The sequence below is a fragment of the Anolis carolinensis genome, chromosome 1 (assembly GCF_035594765.1).
Source record: "Anolis carolinensis isolate JA03-04 chromosome 1, rAnoCar3.1.pri, whole genome shotgun sequence".
Lineage (NCBI taxonomy): Eukaryota > Metazoa > Chordata > Lepidosauria > Squamata > Dactyloidae > Anolis > Anolis carolinensis.
In genome coordinates, this window is record NC_085841.1 from 28,919,304 (window position 1) to 28,939,703 (window position 20,400).

A 20,400-nucleotide genomic window follows, 5' to 3' on the forward strand; every position below is an offset into this window, starting at 1 on the left:
ATGAAGGGGCAACTGAGGTGACCTTTCCATTGCCTTCCGCTTTGATATATAGGCCAGGCAGAACCAATCAATATGGACAGGTTTAACAACATAAACACCAAGGGCTACATGTCATATTTGACAAGACCTGGTCTTCTCCTAGGCACAGAACAGAGACAACAAAGGGAGAAAATTGCTGTTAGGTATGTCTAGGAACACACTCTGCATTTAGAATGAAAATATTTGCTTATCAGTTATGGCAGTATAATACCAAACATACGGTGGCCACTTGATGTTTTAACCTTCCCTTCAAGCTATGAGAAAATTAGATAGCTGGTTTTGTTTAGTGTCTTTAGAGGATATGAACATGAAAGGCTAGGCTTAGGTAAAATGGGAGATAAGCTTCTTGACAAGGCCAAAAGAGCTGAGGAAACATGTCCATGTTCTATGGCTCGTCCGCTGTTTGTTTAGACAAATGCCATCAATGGAACACTTAGTAGTGGTTTAAAATATCCAAGGTGAACAGACGATCAAATAGCAGAGGAAGGGTGGAGGAAGAGGAAGCTAATGGTGCACAATGTATTGCTGCTGCTAATCATTACCAGAATAAGGAAACTGATAAATTATGTCACTTATTGTTCTTATTATTATTTCCTTCAGAGTTTTATTGGAAGAGTGTGAAGGGAACATTGTAGAAAGTTTATGAAATAAAAATAGAGTGAATCATTCACTATAATATGAGTGAGCTCTGACCTGAAGTACACATTCCCATCGAAATTTAGTCTCCAGTCTTGGTCTGAACCTTAATGTTGAATATGAACTAAATTAGCTCCATTGATTCAATAGAACTTCTATGAGAATTAAAAGGTTCTGGTTATGTCTATAGGTTTATAGAACTTGCACAAATCATAAATTGCCACTTCAAAACTTGTACAATTTCTGGATTACCCACTACATGTTCCAAAAGAAACTATCAAAACAAGTACATGATGGAAGAGAAAGAAATTGAATAAATTAGCATAGGACTTACTTATACAGTGTCAAATCCTACTTTTGATTATCAATCTTTGTCCAGTTTAATCAATCTTTCCCCACTTGAGCATCTTTTAGATGTTTTAAGACCTCATCACAAAGGGTAGATTTCAGCGGCATATGCTGTGTCCGCCCTACTTCACCCACAGAGCCTGCTGGCTCCCATCAAACGATGCTGGTGGGGCTCCATAGGTGAAGTTGGGCTGAGCCGGTGCATGCCGCCATTGCAGCAACACAGGAAGCTTCCCATGTTGCTATTAAAATCCATGGAGAAAAGCTGAGTGATCAACGCTTTCCCATGGGATCGCCCTCAACTGGAGCTGGGCAATGCAGGGAATAGGGTGCCAGGTTCCCCATGCCCCCCAACAATGTACAAGGTTTCTGGCAGCCGTGTGACAAGGTAGTCAAACTGCAGCTTCCATCATTCGCAGCCTGGTGATGATCTAAACTGTAGATTATGACATCTGGAAAGTATTACTTGTTTCCCCCAAAATAAGACAGGGTCTTATATTATTTTTTGCTCCAAAAGATATGTTAGGGCTTGTTTTCAGGGGCAGTCTTATTTTTCCAAATTGACTTTTTACATGAACTATATCTAGGGCTTATTTTTGAAATAGGGCTTTTATTTGAGCATCCTCAGAAATGCTGAAAAATCATGATAGGTTTTATTTTCAGGGTAGGTCTTATTTTGGGGGAAACAGGGTAGGTTAGTCTGTCTACCAACTAGGTTGGTCAGTCTTTTGATTAGTACTGTACCTACACTGGCAGGATTGCCTTTGTTTGTCAGTAAGAAAGCTGAAGAAATAATCACAGATTAACAGTCAATACAGGTTCTAAACAAGTAAAAAGCTTTTAAACAGTGGCCCACAACTTCTTTGGTCTCAGAGCTCTACCCGATATTTCAGTATAATCCTGTTAGGAAAATAATTCTAAGGAATTTATCCCTCTGCCGTCTTTTATAAGATGATTCAAGTATGCAGTATGCTATTCATGGCACCAGCATTCATTCCTTAATACTCATAATAGAAAATTAATGCTGTTAAACTCTGTGTAACAAGTTCTAGCATTACTAATCTCTTTCTTAAACTGAAATTCGTCCTACCTCAAAATGAACTATTGAACTCTTCTAAAAATTCTGATAACCCCATCTTGGAAATCCTTTGGCTTGTTCCCAAAATGTTTATAAAAGTGAACAAACACATTAAGAAATCAACCTGCAAGAGAGGAAAAGGGATATTTAGCATTATTTTTCCTGGCTTAGAAATGGATTTCTGGACACTTGGGAAACTTGAGGAGGAAGAATAATACAGTGGCAAGAATTTTGTACTGTTTTTGCCCAGCATTCAGAGCCTGCCCTAGGTAATTTCCAAGTGTAAGCAAGCAGTATTTCTGGTGCCCCCCCCCCCAAACAAATAACTTGCCGTTTCTCTCCTCATCAAGCCCCCGGCCTCCTTCCTTGCAGCAAGGAAGAAGTTCGGGGTTTGGCGATGAGGGAAGCAGCATTTCTCTCCCCAAAGCCCCAAACTCCTTCCTTGCAGCAAGGAAGGAGTTCGGGGCTTTGGTGAGGAGGGAAGCAGCGTTTTACTCCCCAAAGCCCCAAACTCCTTCCTTGCAGCAAGGAAGGTGTTCGGGGTTTGGCGAGGAGGGAAGCGGCGTTTCTCTCCCCAAAGCTCCAAACTCCTTCCTTGCAGCAAGGAAGAAGTTCAGGACTTTGGTGAGGAGGGAAGCAGCGTCTCACTCCCCAAAGCCCCTAACTCATTCCTTGCAGCAAGGAAGGAGTTTGGGGCTTTGGTGAGGGAAACACCGCTTCTCTCCTCGTCGAGCCCCCGGCCTCCTCCCTTGCAGCAACGGAGAAGGCCAGGGGTTTGACAAGGGAAGGGACGTTTCCCTCACCAAGCCCCCGGCCTCCTCCGTCACCAAGCCCCCATGCAGGCCCTGCTTGAAGCTCCGGGAATCCCTGGAAGTGGCACGGGGAGATGCAGCCGCAGGTTCGATCCCCGGCATAGCCCTTTCCCTTCTCCTCATGGCCGGGAGCCCTCTTCTGCTTCCTCCCTCTTTGTGCAGCTGGAGTCTGGGTGCCTAGATGCGCCTCAATTGCACCCCCTAGAGGATTGCGCCTTCCGCAAATGCATAGTTTGCTTAGGGCTTGAGCTTCCCCTGCCAGCATTTGCACATTCCAAAATGTCTGAGGAAAATATTCTGCCCAGAAATATCTGTGGATTTTTACATAAGAACTGAGGAGATTTGTGCAACAAAAAAAAAGACACCCATGGTTTATTTAAAAACTGAACCCTCATACAAAAAATTGCCACATGGTTTTGTTGTGCAAAGTTTTAGTTGTGCAACATTTGGACATTTATGGTTGCTGTTTTTGAATAGTATGGTTGTCAGAGTGAAAACTGGAAAAGGTTTCTGCATTTCAATGGTTGTGTAGACAAGGAAATTTCAGCTCATTCTTGCTTGTTATGCAATGAAGTAACACAACATTAAAGGTACAGGGAAATAGCAATTTTGCACAAAAAGCACACTCAGCTCTGGAAACAGTGTTTTTTGTGGGATGTTTTTTTTTGGGGGGGGGGGTTGCATAAAAACACATACAATTCTCATACAAAACCCCATATGTATTTCTGTGTGGAATAATCTCCCTGCACACTTCAAAATATGTGAATAATGGAAGAGCACTGCTCAGAAATATTTGTGTTTTTTCCAGCAGGGACAAAACTGTGGAAATTCTTTGTTCTCATTTGTGAGGATGAATAATGAAATCCCTACTTTTTGCAGTACATTTTGGCTATGGATTTGTATTAGCCAACTGACGACGGCATTTACAGAAGGAAAATCTATCATGTATCCAGTTATGGCCTCTTACTACTAACATATCAATAGCATTTTTAAAAATATTTTTTTTCTGATATGGACCCAATATTTCTCTTGCAGAAATGAACAGTATACTGTGTTCTCAAGCAGTGTTTAAATCTCTATGTTTTCAGCAGAATTTATTATGCAAGAGAAGTTAATAAATTCTGCCACACAATCTCTATTTTTTTTCCTAAAGTGATGGCTTGTTAAAAGAATGGGACTTATTAATTTCAAAGCTAGGAACGAGAATTAAGTGAATAATGAACAGCAGCTGCTGGAAACATATCGAGGCAGGCTTGGGACTATCTTTCCCTATGTTGCAATTACACTTTGATTGACCCTTAACAAGAACCATAGAATAATAGAGTTGGAAGAGAAGGCTGAAAACAAGTTTGCTCCCTCCTCCTTGTGACTTCCCCTCACATATTTATACATGGCTATAATGTCTCCTCTCAGCCTTCTCTTCTGCAGTCTAAACATGACCAGTTCTTTAAGCCGCTCCTCATAGGGCTTGTTCTCCAGACCCTTGATCATTTTAGTCGCCCTCCTCCAGCTTGTCAACATCTCCCTTCAGCTTGTCATTCCAGCTTGTCAACATCTCCCTTCAGTTGTGGTGCCCAGAATTGGACACAGTATTCCAGGTGTGGTCTGTCCAAGGCAAAACACATATTGCTGTTGAGCCAGGCATTCCCCATTCTGTATCTTTGCATTTCATTTTTTCTGCCGAAGTGGAGTATCTTGCATTTATCCTGGTTGAACTTCATTTTGTTAGTTTCTGCCTATCTCTCTAGTCTGTTAAGATTGTTTTGAATTCTGCTCCTGTCTTCTGGAGCGTTGGCTATCCCTCCCAGTTTGGTGTTGTCTGCAAAATTGATTATCATGCCTTCTAGCCCTTCATCTAAGTAGTTAATAAAGATGTTGAACAGAACCGGGCCCAGGACAGAGCCCTGCAGCACTCCACTCGTGACTTCTTTCTAGGATGAAGAAAACGCATTGGTGCGCACCCTTTGGGTTCATTCGCTTAGCCAATTGCAGATCCACCTAACTGTAGTTTTGTCTAGCCCACATTTGACTAGTTTTTTGCCAGAAGGTCATGGGGGACCTTGTCATGGGGAACTAATAAGAATACCCTTCTGTACTATAAACTCTTCATATATGGTGTCCTGATTGGGTGTTACATTTCACAACAACAAGATCCTCATCAACAGTCTACATAATAATAATAATAATCATCATCATCATCATCATTTTATTTTTATACCCCGCCCCATCTCCCCGAAGGGACTCGGAGCGGCTTACATGGGGCCAAGCCCAGTCCACAACAATAAAACAAAGCAATAAAACAGATAATAACAATAAAAAACAAGTCATAAAATCACATTCAAGGACAAAAGGTAAAATCTTGGATAAAATCTAGAAAAAAACTGGGCCAAAGTGCTAGTTTATTTTCTATCTCTGCATGCCCTTAGGATAGCAAAGTAAGTTTCAACACTATTCGTTAATCCTTTTTTGTCTGGCTTCATTCCCTTGGCTATGCTGAAAGTGAAGGTAAGATGTTCTTCATCTCTAAAAAGTGTTCTCTTATTGTGTAAAGCAAAACAAAAGCACAGCTCAGGTCCAAGTTATTTGCACCTGCACATGCTTCGTGATTTATTGTAGAGGCCTTTCCCTCTGTACTGCTACCTTCAAGTTGCTCAAAGCTTGTTATTCAAATGCATACACACAGAGAGGTAACACATTTTCCAGTTTGGAAAATAGGAATCATCAAGAGGACTGGGAGGGAAGAGGAAGCTAATTAAGAAACGACATAGACACCAGACACACACACTCATAATTAAGTAAATACATACAGCCCCTCTCCTTGCAGGGTCTTTACAAGATGCAGCAATAAATCAGTGAAACCTTGAAAAATGTAAGAAGCACTACTCACCCAGCTGAGTTGGCGTTTTGCACATAGACCTTTCCTCTTACCCAGAGCTGAGTCAAGAAGTTACACCCTTGTCTTCACAAAAACTGAAGAATCAGAGCTAGATCCTGATGACTGGCAACTATATTAATTGTTAAAGAACGCAAAATGGAGCGTGCATTTCCTTTCATGGCATGCTGGGAAGCTTTCCATTGGCATACAGTTGGCCAATACAAAAACAGAACACCAGATTAGATAGGTTTTTGGATTGATCAAGTGTATTCTTATGTTTTAATCTAACAGATTCTTCAGCAGTGCCCTTTCCACAAATGAAATTCCCAGGATTTTGACCCAATGTCTACATTGGACAAATAAAACATACCCATCTCAACCCCACTGTGTACAGTCCTGTCATGGCCAGCTCCGATAGCGAGGATGAAGAGTTGCTGAAAGGGCCAGTGGAACAGATGGAGATCAGCAGCCCCCAGCAGCAGTTTATTTATTTATTACAACATTTCTACCCTGCCCTTCTCACCCTTTAGGGGATTCACGGTGGCTTACAAATATAAAGCACATATAGATCAACTATAAAACACTGCCTAGATCAACTACTGCTGAAGACAAACCTTCAGCAGTAGCAATCACTTCCCAGCATTCTGAGAAAGCTGAAGCAGGCGCATCTGAACAAGCTAGATAAGGGTTAAACATATTCCACCTTTGGAACATAGGAATAGTGAGCAGAGTATCACAGATCCAAGAGATTAGCATAGAAACTAACATTAAGCAGATAACAGCTGAGAACATAGGATAAATAGACTCTCAGTGTTGAGTCTTGTGGTGGAAGATGTTGTTTCTTATCTTGAAACCTGACTCTTGCTTTTCAGACTACTGGCATTTCTGACTCTGGACTGTGACATTGGCTTTCATTTGTTCCCATTGCTTCACTGGTGTGGCTTCAAGCTACTTTAACTTGGTTCACCCCTATCTATTTGTGGTTTGTATTTCTGTTATTCCTTCTGGATTTTCAATTACTCCTGAATTTGGCCTTCTCTGATAGTGGACTCTTGACTTTGGCTTATCCTACTGTTGTTTTGTTGAAATCTAAGCTCCTGGTACCATGGCCAAGTTTATGGCAAGTGCACACAACGTATGGTTTGTTTCACGGCAGAAGTAGTGCTTTGAGCCATCACAAGAAGAACCACAGGTTACACCTGAGCTTTCAGGAAATTCCAGAGTGGCCCCACATGTTTTTGAGTGGGTATCTGGATCAGGCTGGATCCAAGATGATCCAGTGTCCACACATGAGAAAGGTCCATTTCTGTTTCACAAGCCAAAAGCAGATCCTTGGTGGAGTCTTGCTGGCTGCTGCAACCTCACCAGAAGTGACATTGACTGCAAGGCTCTGCCAGGAAACTGCTTCTGGCTGGTAAAAGAGTGGCAGTGAACCCTGAAAGTACAGGACACCACAGTGATGCGCCATTGGCCCAGCCAGTTGTGTGGACTACAAAAGACCAAATTGCTTCCATGCCAGTAGATGTGGATTCTCCATCTGCATCATGGGCAGCTCCAAGGGAGAACACTTTGGAGTATTTTGCCTAGTGTGCATGCATTCTGAGAGGGTTAAATAGCATCTAACGATACATTTTTGTAGTGTAGCAATGCTCAGAGTATCAGGAGACCTGCATACCTTGAAACATTTCCAGATATCCGTTTCAGTCTTGAAAACGATCGCCCAGCGAGAGCTTTGCAGTAAGTGAGTATTTAGAGGACTGCAGCTGTGGGAGCTTCCAGTCATGGTAGAGGCGAAGACGAATAGATGACTGAGATCATTTTTGCTGTTGTAGCACTTTAGGCTGTGAGAGGTAATTTCTCAAATAAGCAGGTTTCAAGCCCTTTAGGATTTTATAAGTTACAACTGAGCTCCAACACATTGAATTCCATCCAAAAACCTACTGGCAGTCACAGCAAATCCCTTGGTACTTTTGCAAAATATTCTTTGCATGCAAGTCCATTTAACAAGCAGGAGGCTGTGTTTTGCACCAGCTCTGATTTCTTACGTGTTTCAGTTCCTAGCCTCTTATACAAACCATTATATTAATCCAACCACAAGGTGCCAAAGGCATGGTTAGCTGAGGCTATGTTCCTCCACTGAGGAAAAGGTCTCATTAGCTGCCGGTGTCTGGAACAGCCTCCCTTCAGCTTCATAATTCTGCCCACAGTAGTTGGGTTGTTTTGTTTTGGTTTTTTTCTTCATTCACTCCTTATATTCTGAAAGACTTCTGGCTCAGACACGTTTCAATCTATACAAAGTAAATTTAGTTTTTGTGGGTTTGAACATTAGACTAGGATTCTGTGAGAGGTTCAAATCCCAATTTCTCCATGGAAGCCCACTGGGTGACCTGGGGCAAATAACACATGCTCAGCCTCTGAAGGGTGCAATGGCAGACCCCTTCTAAATAAATCTGGCCAAAAAAACCCTATGAAAGGGTCATCTTAGAGTTGTCGTAAATCAGAAAAACTTGAAGGTACAACAACAACAGTGTGTTTGTACATGTGTGCGCGCCTTCAAGTTGCCCATGGTATATATAAATGCAATTAAGGGTAGATGCTGCTACTAATCACAACCAAGGGGCAGGAACATGAGCAAAGTGGACAAAACCCAGTTTCTCCCACCACCATCATTTTACGGGATTCTCTGATATTTATATTCACGAAGCTGAAGCCAGCACCCATGCCGCTCCACACACAAAACACACTCACACATTTTATCCTTACTGAAGTTCTGAGGGATTAAGGCCTGATTCCTAAAGGTTAGTTACAGCTAGCCACAATTGTGTCTATGTATATACTTTTTCTTAGTTAATACACATAATAAAACAACACTTAACATGAAACAATAAACACATGAGACCCCGGTGGCGCAATGGGTTAAACCCTTGTGCTGGCGGCACTGTTGACCGATAGGTCAATGGTTCGAATCCAGGGAAAGTGGGTGAGCTCCCCTGTCAGCTCTAGCTCCCCATATGGGAACATGAGAGAAACCTCCCACAGGATGGTAAAACATCAAACATCTGGGCAACGTCTTTGCAAACAACCAATTGTCTCACACCAGAAGCAACTTGCAGTTTCTCAAATCGCTCCTGACACAGAAAAAAAAACATATCAAATAAAATACATATACAGCAGAGTCTCGCTTATCCAACCTTTGCTCATCCTATGTTCTGTATTATCCAATGCAGTGAGCAGGCCTCTCCGCAAGCTGGGTGCCCACCGGGAGGGGTGAGATGTGTCCATTGCAGACTTTTCCCATTGGGCACAGTGTCTGTATTATCCATTATGAGAATATTCATATCCTAAGCACTCAAATACCCCAGGGAAGTAGGAAAGAAGATGAGATTAAAACTATGCTCACAAAGTGGGACTGAACCTCAAGAATAACTGAGTTAATGCTGCTTTATTATACCACATCTCTCCATATCTGACTCCTTACAGTTCCAGAGGCCCAAAGGGGGATAAGGAAATGCCACCCTCCAGGAGAGTAATGTGAACATGACCAAATCACTTTTACTTATATAATGACTGCACATTCTTTTCTTTTCATATTGCAGAGATTATCACTTACCTGTTAATGAAACCAAAGAACAACACAAATTACAAACAACTAAATACAAAGCGTATCACCACAACAAGGAATTCAACCAGTTCTTCTCACAAGCAGGATGACAATATCCAATTTACAAAATTCACATTCACATCCACATACGTAATTTGACATTTAATAGGCTTTTCCTTAATCCCTCCTTATTATCCAACATTTTCACTTATCCAACCTTCTGCCAGCCCACTTATGTTGGATAAGCAAGACTCTACTGTATAGCTCCTTTTCAACTAAACGACAAATATGTAGATCTATTTCTACCATGCAGGAATATACAATTACTACACTCCTAAAAGATACCCATCCAACATCTTAAAAACCTCCAAAGATGAAGAGTCCACCCCCCTCTAAGGCAGTCTGTTCCACTATTGAGCAGCTCTTACAGTAAAAAGGTTCTTCCTAATGTTTAGGTGGAGACCTTTTTCTTGTCATTTGAATTCATTGTTTGCATTCTACTTTCTGGAGCAGCAGAAAACAAATTAGCTCCATCATTTACAAGACATTTTTTCAGATATTTTCGCAAAATCAAGATGACTCTCCGCACTGGAGACTATTTGGCTGTGATGCTAACAGGGACTCCCAAACCCATCTGCCTGGTGGCAATGGCTCCATTCACTATAATGTGGTGTTCATAAATAATTGCTTCATATTCAAAAACATTGCAATTTTATGTCAGGCAATGACCCAAAATGACAGAAATATTTCTAAACAATTGTACTCCTAGCCATAAATTATATGGTATGTGAGTTATTGGATAATATTTGGATGTGAAAAGACTGAGTTTGTTATGAACATTCTGCCTGTTGCAAATGATTTGTTTGAGGTTAGCCAGCATTTTAGCGGTTTGCCATCTCCTTCTTCCCAGAGAACTGGGTCAAAGTACATTTTCTACAAGCATTTCGTGGTCTATGGTATTATCAAGTCTAGTTTTGTTGTTCGGAAAAAAGTAATAAATATGTTTTTTTTCCTCAGACACATTAAGCAAGCTGCAAGACAGAAACTGGGAACTACTATTTACACAAAATAATATAGTCATTTTTAAAAGAATACCACAAATAGGATCCTCATTTCCTTTCCTTGGCCTTACGGTTAAAAACAGGAGTGACAGGAATAAGAATGGACATTAAAGAAACACATTTGTCTAAAGCACATGGTTCCAGTTCTTGGCATTTGCAACTGTTGTTTGTCCCACTGCCAGAGAAAAGATTGGGTTCGTTGTGAATGTCTACAAAAAAGAAATTAAACAAGTACCTACTTGTAAATTTGATACTTAAAAGACAATATTTTCAAACTTTTTGTGAGTGCTAGTCAGGCCCTTGTGGCCATATCAAGAAGAGTTGCTTTTGTTGTGTGTCTTCTGGTCATTTCTGACACATGGAGACCATAAGAAGTTTTCCTTGTCAGTATCCGTCCAGGAGAAACAGAGATTTATCCAATGGGTAGCCATGGCCAAGGAGGGATTCGAACCCTGATTTCTCAGAGTCAGTTCCAACATTAAAACTACACCACATTGGGTTTCATCTTTTTAACGAAAGACTTGAAGGGTTGTTGTGTTTTCCAGGCTATGTGACCATGTTCCAGAAGCTTTCTCTCCTGATGTTTCACCCATATCTATGTCAGGCATCCTCAGAGGTTGTTAGGTATATTGGAAACTAAGCAAGGGAGGTGTATATATTTGTAGAAGGTCCAGGGTGGGAGAAAGAACCCTTGTCTGTTGGAGGCCAGTGTGAATGTTGTAATTCATCACCTTGATTAGCATTAATGGCCTTGCCAGCTTCAAGGCCTGGCTTCTTCCTGCCTGGAGGAATCCTTTGTTCGGAGGTGTTGGTTGCCTTGATTGTTTCTTGTCTGGAATTCCCCTGTTTTTTTAGTGTTGCTCTTTATTCAATGTCCTGATTTTAGAGTTGTTTAATACTGGTAGCTAGATTATGTTCATTTTTCATGGTTTCTTCCTTTCTGTTGAAATTGTCCACATGTTTGTGGATTTCACTGGCTTCTCTGTGTAGTCTGACATGATAGTTGTTAGAGTGGTCCAGCATTTCTGTGTTCTCAAATAATATGCTGTGTCCAGGTTGGTTCATCAAGTGCTCTGCTTGATGAACCAAAGACTTGATGGCCATCTGTCCAGAGTGCTTTGATTATATAGCCCTGCATTGCAAAGGGTTGGATTGGGTGGACCTTTTGGTCTCTTCCAACTTTATGAGTTGGAAGGGACCAAAAGGAGCTTTGGGAAGTATTATTTGTACTCTGCCATTCTGATTGAGTTTTCACTCACATGGAGGTTTCCAAATGTTTCAAATTATACCTCCCATCATTCTGAATTTTCATTGTAGTCCAAAACATTGGAAGGTCTTCATGTTGGGGGAGAAATTGTGAAATTGATCAAGAAGGACACATGGATCACTAGCTTAAAGCGAAGTTAGGTGATTCCAGCTTTCCAAGTATTTTGGACCAAGGTTTCTATAATCCCTCACCATTGAGTATATTGACTAGGGCTGAAGCCAAAAACATCTGGGTAGACACACTTGCTCACCTGAGGACTAGTGCTAGACCTCAATTCCAAAGCCTTTGACATTTCTCTGTTGAAAATCAATGAAGACCTAAAGTGAACAGGAGCTAAACGTTCTAACCAAGAAGCAAAGACAGCTAAAGAAAGAAATCTCTTGTAAGAACTCCGTGAAAGATAAGAAATCTCTCATAGGGTGCGAGGCTAAGGTATACCCTCCAGAATTTCACAAACAAAAATGGGATACATGTGGCCAAGCACATAAGAGTGTGACCCAGATGGCCATAGTTATTATTTATTTTTTATTTATATACAGTATTTATATTCCGCCCTTCTCACCCCGAAGGGGACTCAGGGCGGATCACATTATACACACATAGGGCAAACATTCAATGCCCATAAACACATCAAACAGAGACCGAGACAGAGGTCTCTGTTATTAATGAGGAAACTACACAGAAGCTAGGAGGGGCTGCAGAAGTTTGCTTTTGCCTGAACCTACTGGGAAGAGCTAGATTATGGCTCTCTTCACTCCTGCTGAGTTAACTGTATGCACATGAATTAATTGCATTTATGAACTCAATATGTGGTAACAGAATTAAAATGAATACATCAAGGGAAAGTTGAGGGTCGGTATCTAAAAAGGAACTGAAAGAATGGAACAGCAGATTAATTTGGATTCTCCCTGTCATAATAGGCTATGCACTAGGATATTTTCTGTCTAAGCAAACTGTTTTCTTCAACATACTTCTTCTCCATTTAGATCTTCTGATCACTTCATCTTTTTTCTCTTTGCCTGTAATTGGAATACCGCATTTCATACAAATCCCGGGACTCCATAGCATTGAGTCATGGTAGTTAAAGTGGTGTCAAACTGCATTCATTTTATAAGGTAAACACACCCTTGTCCTCTTCCAGGTCCTCTCTTGCTGGTAAAGCTGGGGTTAATCTGTTTTACTCCACTCGACACAAAAATATTTCAAAACCATGAATGTTAAGGGGGAAATAGACTTATCTTCTCCTTGCCCCAACATTATTTTTCTTTTCTCTGTAAGCTTCTTAGAAGAAAAGTTGTGGAAAAGCTGTTTAAGCCTTTTTAGCAATGGAAGGGGGGGATTGGAAGTCAAAGAATGACATAAATTTGCCTCCCCAGAGACTTCACAAATAACCAGCCACAGATACATGTCAGAAAAGAGATAGGATTGTGGATAAACACATTCCTTTCTTCCTTGGCTGGTAATTGACCCACGTTTGGTTTGAATTAAAGGCCCATCAGACTGAAACAAATAACTAAATAGAAAGATATGGGCCCTTTTGAAGTGCGTGCAAATCAAATTTGAGTGATAATTAGCAACAGATAATTGAAGTCTACTGTTTATTTGCACATACACGGTTACTGACCAGCTGCTCAGATACGGGATGTGGGGCAAACTGGATATGCTAACTACAAGGAAGCCAGTTGCTGGTTTATGCAACTTGTATTATAAAACAACAACTTATGGCAGCGGGAAAGTCATAAGTTTAGGTTTGTGATGTACTATAACTACATGCATAGGAAAACCACTATTGGGTTCTAGACCTCTGAGTACTAGGTTAGCCTTCCAACAATCCTTTAAAGTAAGTAATGGCAAATCTTAAGTGATTTACGCAATACCATCTGGCAAGCTACACAACCCAGCGGATATCTGAAGCTTGTTTCGAAGGCCAGTACTCTGTTGCCACCTTCTTCAAGCTGGCAATATTCAGATATGTTTGACTACAGATTTTATTGCACAAGTAAGCAAACCTGGATTGGAATGGGATGCCATGCACATCATGCTGCCAGTCTTTATGAAATGGGTCTATTCCAGTGCAGCATCGGTACACAAGCAGTGAAGTAACGTCAAGGAGGTGGAATTTTCATCCTCTTTCTTTCTCCCCTTTCCCCCTTGCTATCTCAAGTTATTTATTTATTATTTTACATACGTATTTGCCTTTATATTAATTAACCATGGTTGGAATGGCTTTAAATTACAGACTAGTGGAAGTGTGGGAAGGCAAGGTTATGAGAATATGCAGAAGTACAATTGTGAGAACGTGAATTGGTGAATCAGCACAATTATGCAAATTAAGGTGCAATAACAATGGTCCTCATGCCAGCATGTTTCTCATATTGGTGACCCCATGACTGCCATAGGATAGTAGCTTCACAGGTTAATACTGGATAAGGGATGCTCAGCCTGTACACACACAAATTCCCTTGTGGATTTTTGCAAGTTGCTGCAAGCAGTCAATTAAGGCTAGAGGATTATAGCAGCCTGCTTCTCTCATTGCTGAGCTTGCCTTAGCAAAGCCCCCCAAAATAAGAGAATTGGTATCTTGAAAACAGAAGACTCAGGTCCAAGATCTGCCAATCATATGTGGACTGCTATCCTGGATTGGGAGGTGTAGGGCGATTCTCACGGACACTACATCTTGAGGCTGATCTGGAGTGATCAGCCTTGGTGTGCTTTTGGCCAACAGCTCTCAGCCGCTGTGGAGGCAGGAAGGAATCCTATCCATCCTGCGGTACCAAACCTTTATTGTTTCTCTTCTGTTCTTGTCACAGAGGACAGTGGGTACAATATGGCTAGTATCTATTGCTCGCCACCTGAAGTGAAGTCAGCTGGAGCACCAGAGCACGGCTGGAATTTGGGAGGTGGCAAAGGAGGAATGGTCCCCTCTTTCTTTTCTGATCACCTTGTCTCTCTGGCTAGCATCATTCCAAGTGACAGACACTAGCTATGCTGTGCTGATTGACTGCTGTGATGACAAGAATGACAGGGGAAGAGTGAATACCATCTCATGTCCCTAGGCCGCTCAAGCCTGGGGAATACAGGATGACCATGTAAACAGTTGTGGACGGTTCAATCTCAGAAATAGCCCAACTGTGTACACAGGCCCAAAGGCTGTGGATATTGAGGGAGAACCTAGAGCAACTTGAAACTTTGGTTAACTCAGCTCAAGGTCACATTTAGCAGTCTTGGCCAACCTGAATCAATTATGTGCATTGTATAGCCACTTCAGAGCTGATTTCTGCCATTTTTCAGGATAACAGGTCAGTATAGTTGTCCCCTGGTGTTGAAGTGTGTTAAACCGCTGAGCTGCTGAACTTGCTGACTGAAAGGTTAGCGGTTCTAATCCAGGGAGTGGGGTGAGCTCCTACTGTTAGCCCCAGCTTCTGCCAACCTAGCAGTTCGAAACATGAAAATATGAGGTACTGCTTTGGCGGGAAGATAACGGTGCTCCATGCAGTCATGCTGGCCACATGACCTTGGAGGTGTCTACAGACGACGTCGGCTCTTTGGCTTAGAAATGGAGATGAGCACCACCCCCAGAGTCAGACACAACTAGACTTAATGACAGGGGAAATCTATACCATTACTATAGATGTGTCCATAGCTACAAGACATAGCTAACTTATCTATCATTCTTCATCACCCACCAGAAAACCACACCTTTTGTCAGCTCCATCTTCCACAAAACCACAAAACTTCTCCACATCAGTGAAGAGCAGGGTGAGCAATATACAAGTATCTAGCTATTTTCCTTTAGTGGAAGGCACAGCAGCAGGCATTCAGAGGGTGTCCTGGGAATCCTCAGGAGTCTCGATAGATGACACCATTGTTTTCCAGCAACAAAGAAATGGGTCCAGGGGGTTGTAGGTCAAAACTGATGGGTTGTAGGGAGTTGGTTGTTTCACAGTTGGGGCAAATTTCCAACATCTGCAACAACCAAAACAATGGCACAAATCCAACTTAACAGAATGCCAGTATGATCTGCATTACCTCACCACCACTCTGCATTTAAAATCATGATCTCAAAGCAGGCACTTTTCAAAAATAAAGTAATTTCTCCCTCTGGTGGCAATATTGGAAATGTTTAAATTAAACTGCATACATTGCATTTCTGGATAATGTATTTTTCATTTTCATTTCTATTAGAGTTTTCAAAGGTTGGGATAAATTTTAGGCTATAAAGAAAGAGGAAAATTTGCATGACAGATAGATTGCATCAACAAAGAAAGCAATACAGTGTTCCCTCATTTATCACAGGGGTTAGGTTCCAGGACCACCCACAGTAAGTGAAAATCCGCGAAGTAGGGACACTATATTTATTTTAATATTTATACATTATTTTAGTAGTTATACACTATTTTAAGTCTTTATCAACCAATTGTATGTTGATAAATCGCCCCCTTCTCCTCCTGTTGCTGCTTGGCCTCCTTTTCTCTCCCTTTGGCTTCTCCTTCCTCCCTTCCTTAGGCTGTAAATTGTAATCTTTTATTATTTATAATAGTATTTAGAGTTTATTGAAAAACCGCAAAAGAGCAAATCCGCAAAAAGTGAACCACAAAGTAGTGAGGGAACACTGTAGTCCTGAGTTTGCCAGTTGACTCCTTTACCACATGTTCCAGGTAACAGCAAGAAGGGACTGCAGCCCCAAGAGTTACCGATGCTGAGTAATCAGAGTGATTGTTCTATAGAAACAGACCAGCACAGAACCATCTCAGACTGATCACATTTGGTGATATTGTGGCTTCTTAAAATTAGTGGGGTCTTCCAAATAAAGAAACATGAGTTCTCACAATATAGCTTGTTGGCTTTTGCTAGGTTTTGCTTCTTGTTATTCAATTCATTCCAATTCATTCTTTTAGGGAGCTCCTTGTAGCAGTGCCTTGTGTCCAGATCCTCTCCAGTTTTGACATCGCAACCCTATGTACTAATGATTGAGACTTCAACCTACACCTCAAGATCTATCTGAAACTTGGATAGAAGGCTCTGCTTGTCTAGTAAAGTTCTCATGCCCATAATCAGCATGGATGGACCGAAAGATCTGCTGAAACCTGTCAGGATAAAGGCGGTGATGTCCTCCACCTTGGAATGAGGTTGCCCGGAGAGAACCTCCCAAACTTTGCCATTTGTGTGATAAGCAATACGTGGCATATTTAAGTTAACAAAATAACAGTATGCATAGATGATGCAAAACCATCAGGCAAAAAACAAGTTGTCTGGCCAGTCAGCTTAAATCCATCAGCTTCATCACAGACATATCTACCAGCTTCCATTTGGTGACTTCATTCCACGCTTCCACCTGCCAGAATCCATCAGCTTTCACCCATGAATCTCCACAGATTCACCACACTGTGTATGGAAAGGGACCTCTGCTACCTTCTGAACACATAGCCTCAGTCATACCTATCCGATTCCATTAGCCTTGAAGCACCCATACATTCACAATCGCCTCACTCGCATTCTCCTCCTCATATTGACAGACACAAGTACATAACAGCCAACATCCATAAAGGGTCTGCATTCCATCCATAGAATCAAAGAAACTTAAAGTCAGGTCCTGTAACTCATCAGACCTGCCCATTAACTTTGGAAATACAAGGGCATGTAAAACAGCTTCCACTCTGCTTGGCAGCAGTGCCTCATTTCCCTATAGTTTTGGGAATGCCTTGGTCGACTCAGTATGATCCTCGCATATCCTGGTCTTTGCTTCTGAGCGCCAAGAACATCAGTGGCTTCAGCTTCAATCTTTGGCCTTAGGTGTGCTTGTGTGTGTAAATCTGTGAGGGGGATCTTTAAATGAAAGTTTCCTTCACACTATTCCAAGTGCACCAAAACACTATAACTTGGGCAGTTACTCTTTTAAATCAGGTAGTCACTGCATTACTGTATCATTAATCTATGTTAATATTTAAATTAATGGACTGGCATAACAGTATACATAGACTTTTCCCAGCAGAGACACCGAAAACCAATGTAGAGAAATATTTTAAAATAAAAAATGCTGCTTTTCAAACATGTTCATATTTTGCCTCAAAAGAAACAGTCACACAGTCTTAGCCCCCATCTACACTGCACTATAATGTGGTGTAGGGGCCACATTATCAAGAGGTATCCAAGTGAAAATTCAGGTTTATTCCTGGTTTTAAAAATGCCTGCAAACATCCAGACCATCTGCAATCATTTGAGAATCGCTCCCCTTCTCATCTACAGGCGCTAAGGAGTAAAGCAGACCCTCCAACCTCAGCAAAGAGGCTCTTTTTAAACTTTGTAAAGGATGAGGGGGAGCAGGGGGCCAATGGCTATAATCCCCTCATGCTGATTGCGAATCAGCAGAGTGGGAATGTGGCCAGCTACCCTTCACCAAAAAGCAGGACACTGATTTTTGTGGGGCCAATAATTAGTTTACAGTATCGCAAGCATATTCTTCAAGCAACTGAAGAAAGCAAGTATGGTTTTAAGGAAAAATAAAAGAGGAAAAGAGACATGGACATTTTTACTATGATCTTGGAATTAAAAGAAAAAAGGCAGTGTGAATAAAATATTGCAACTGATGCAGGGAATTGCTAGCAAATCGTTTTGAACCATAGAAATGTAATTTAGATGTGAAATATCAGAACTGCCCAATACACAGGCCTCCATATGGAGGAAAGCAGAAAATTTTGTTCCACTCACCGCTTACCAGCAGATGGCAATAAAGGATGTGAAATGCATTGTGAACACAGCATAGTTTAACCCTTTGATTTTTTCCCCCTTCTCTTCACTCACACAATGGACTATATTTCATTGTTAGTTCCAACAAGAATAAGCAGAATCAACTAATGAATTGTTAAAGCAAGATCCATGTAATGTTAAAGCAAGATCCATTCATTTAATGATTCTACTTTACTTGGTAATAGCAGTTGGAATTAGCCCAAATTTAGCTTTCTACACTTTCTTCCTTTTTATCCCACTGCAATGAACTAGATATCCCAAAGCTCTGAAAGTTCCCTTTTAAAAGCAATTTTTACATACTTAAATCCCAAAATGATGTAACTAAAATAGTTAATTTTCATAAACTTTTAAGAAAAAAATGCTACAGGCCACATGCCAACTCATCAAAGTAGTGAGGCCACACAACTATAAAAATGACAAAAACAAAAATCCCACAATAGGTGGTATTTTCTTTTGGGGTATCCTTCCTCACATATTATAGTACAGGTTGAGCTTCTCCTATCTGAAAATCTCAAATACATCAAAATCCAAAATTATCCACATTGATGACTCAGATAGTGGCACCTTTCTTTTCTGATGGTTCCATATGCACAAACTAGGCAACATGCACAAATTTGTTTAAAATATTATATATAAGCTGTATATGAAACATAAATATTGTGTTTAGATTTGGGTCTCACCTCCAAAATGGGACCCCATTATGACCTTATATGAAAATACAGGTATTTCGAGGGGGGCAGTAATCCAAAATCCCAAACCCTTCTGATCCCAAGCATTTCAGATAAGCAATACTCAACCTGTACAATAATATGTAGAAGGTATTGGAGCACTCCAACATTAAAAATCACTCCAACATTACCAATAAAATACATTATGAATTTAATTTAATATTAATTTAGCAGTTGATATCAATCATTGAAATGTCCGGTGTTGTTGGACCTCACCAAATACCACACCGATTGTGGTGCTGACTTCAACTTGCTGTTTCTCACTGTGCAAACATGTTGGAACGTTGCAGTATCTGTTGCCAATTGAACGAATGGGCATTGAGACAACTGCCTGTTTCGGCAGGCTTTTGATCTTCGTTGTTGCTGTTTGTAAATTGCTTAGATTTTAGCTTGTTCTTGTAAGCCGCTCTGAGCCCTGGGGGAGTGTTTTTAAGATGTTTTTAAATTGTTAGATTTTAGGGGAGTGGCAGCATATAAGTTAGAATAATAAATAAATAAATAACTGGCAAACCCCAGCAAAATTCAAGAATTCATACATATTTAGATCAATCCGGAAGAGCCCAGTATCGTCTGGAGCTTCCTTGACTAAAAACAAGTGTTGGCCTACTATAGTTGAAATGGTGAGTATTCCACAAAATTATGCCTATATATGTGCAGATGGCTGATGTTTAAGGTAGTAGTAGTAGTAGTAGTAGTAGTAGTAATGATGAAGTAAAACAACAGTCCTGTCATCTTCCACATTTGCATTTTGACTTTTGTGGATTTAATTAGAAATCTTCTAAGGATCTCTAGGTCCTCCAGTGTGAGTCTGTGGTCAACTTCATCCAGTCATGTTAGAGGACCCATAGATTTCTGAAAGGTTCTCTTCTCTAGGAATCTCTAGGTCAGTGGTTCTCAATCTGTGAGTCCCCAGGTGTTTTGGCCTACAACTCTCAGAAATCCCAGCCAGTTTACCAGCTGTTAGGATTTCTGGGAGTTGCAGGCCAAAACATCAGGGGACCCACAGGTTGAGAACCACTGCTCTAGGTCATCCAATTCAATTCTGTCCTCAGCTTCCAGGGGAAGTTGGCCATAAAGTACTGGAAGACCTAGAAATTGAAGTGAATGAGAGGAAACATTGAGACCAACAAATTGAGATTCAGCACCCTTTGGAAACTCCGGTTCTTGTGGTGATAGATGTAAGAAATACTAAGCAGACTGACAAAACA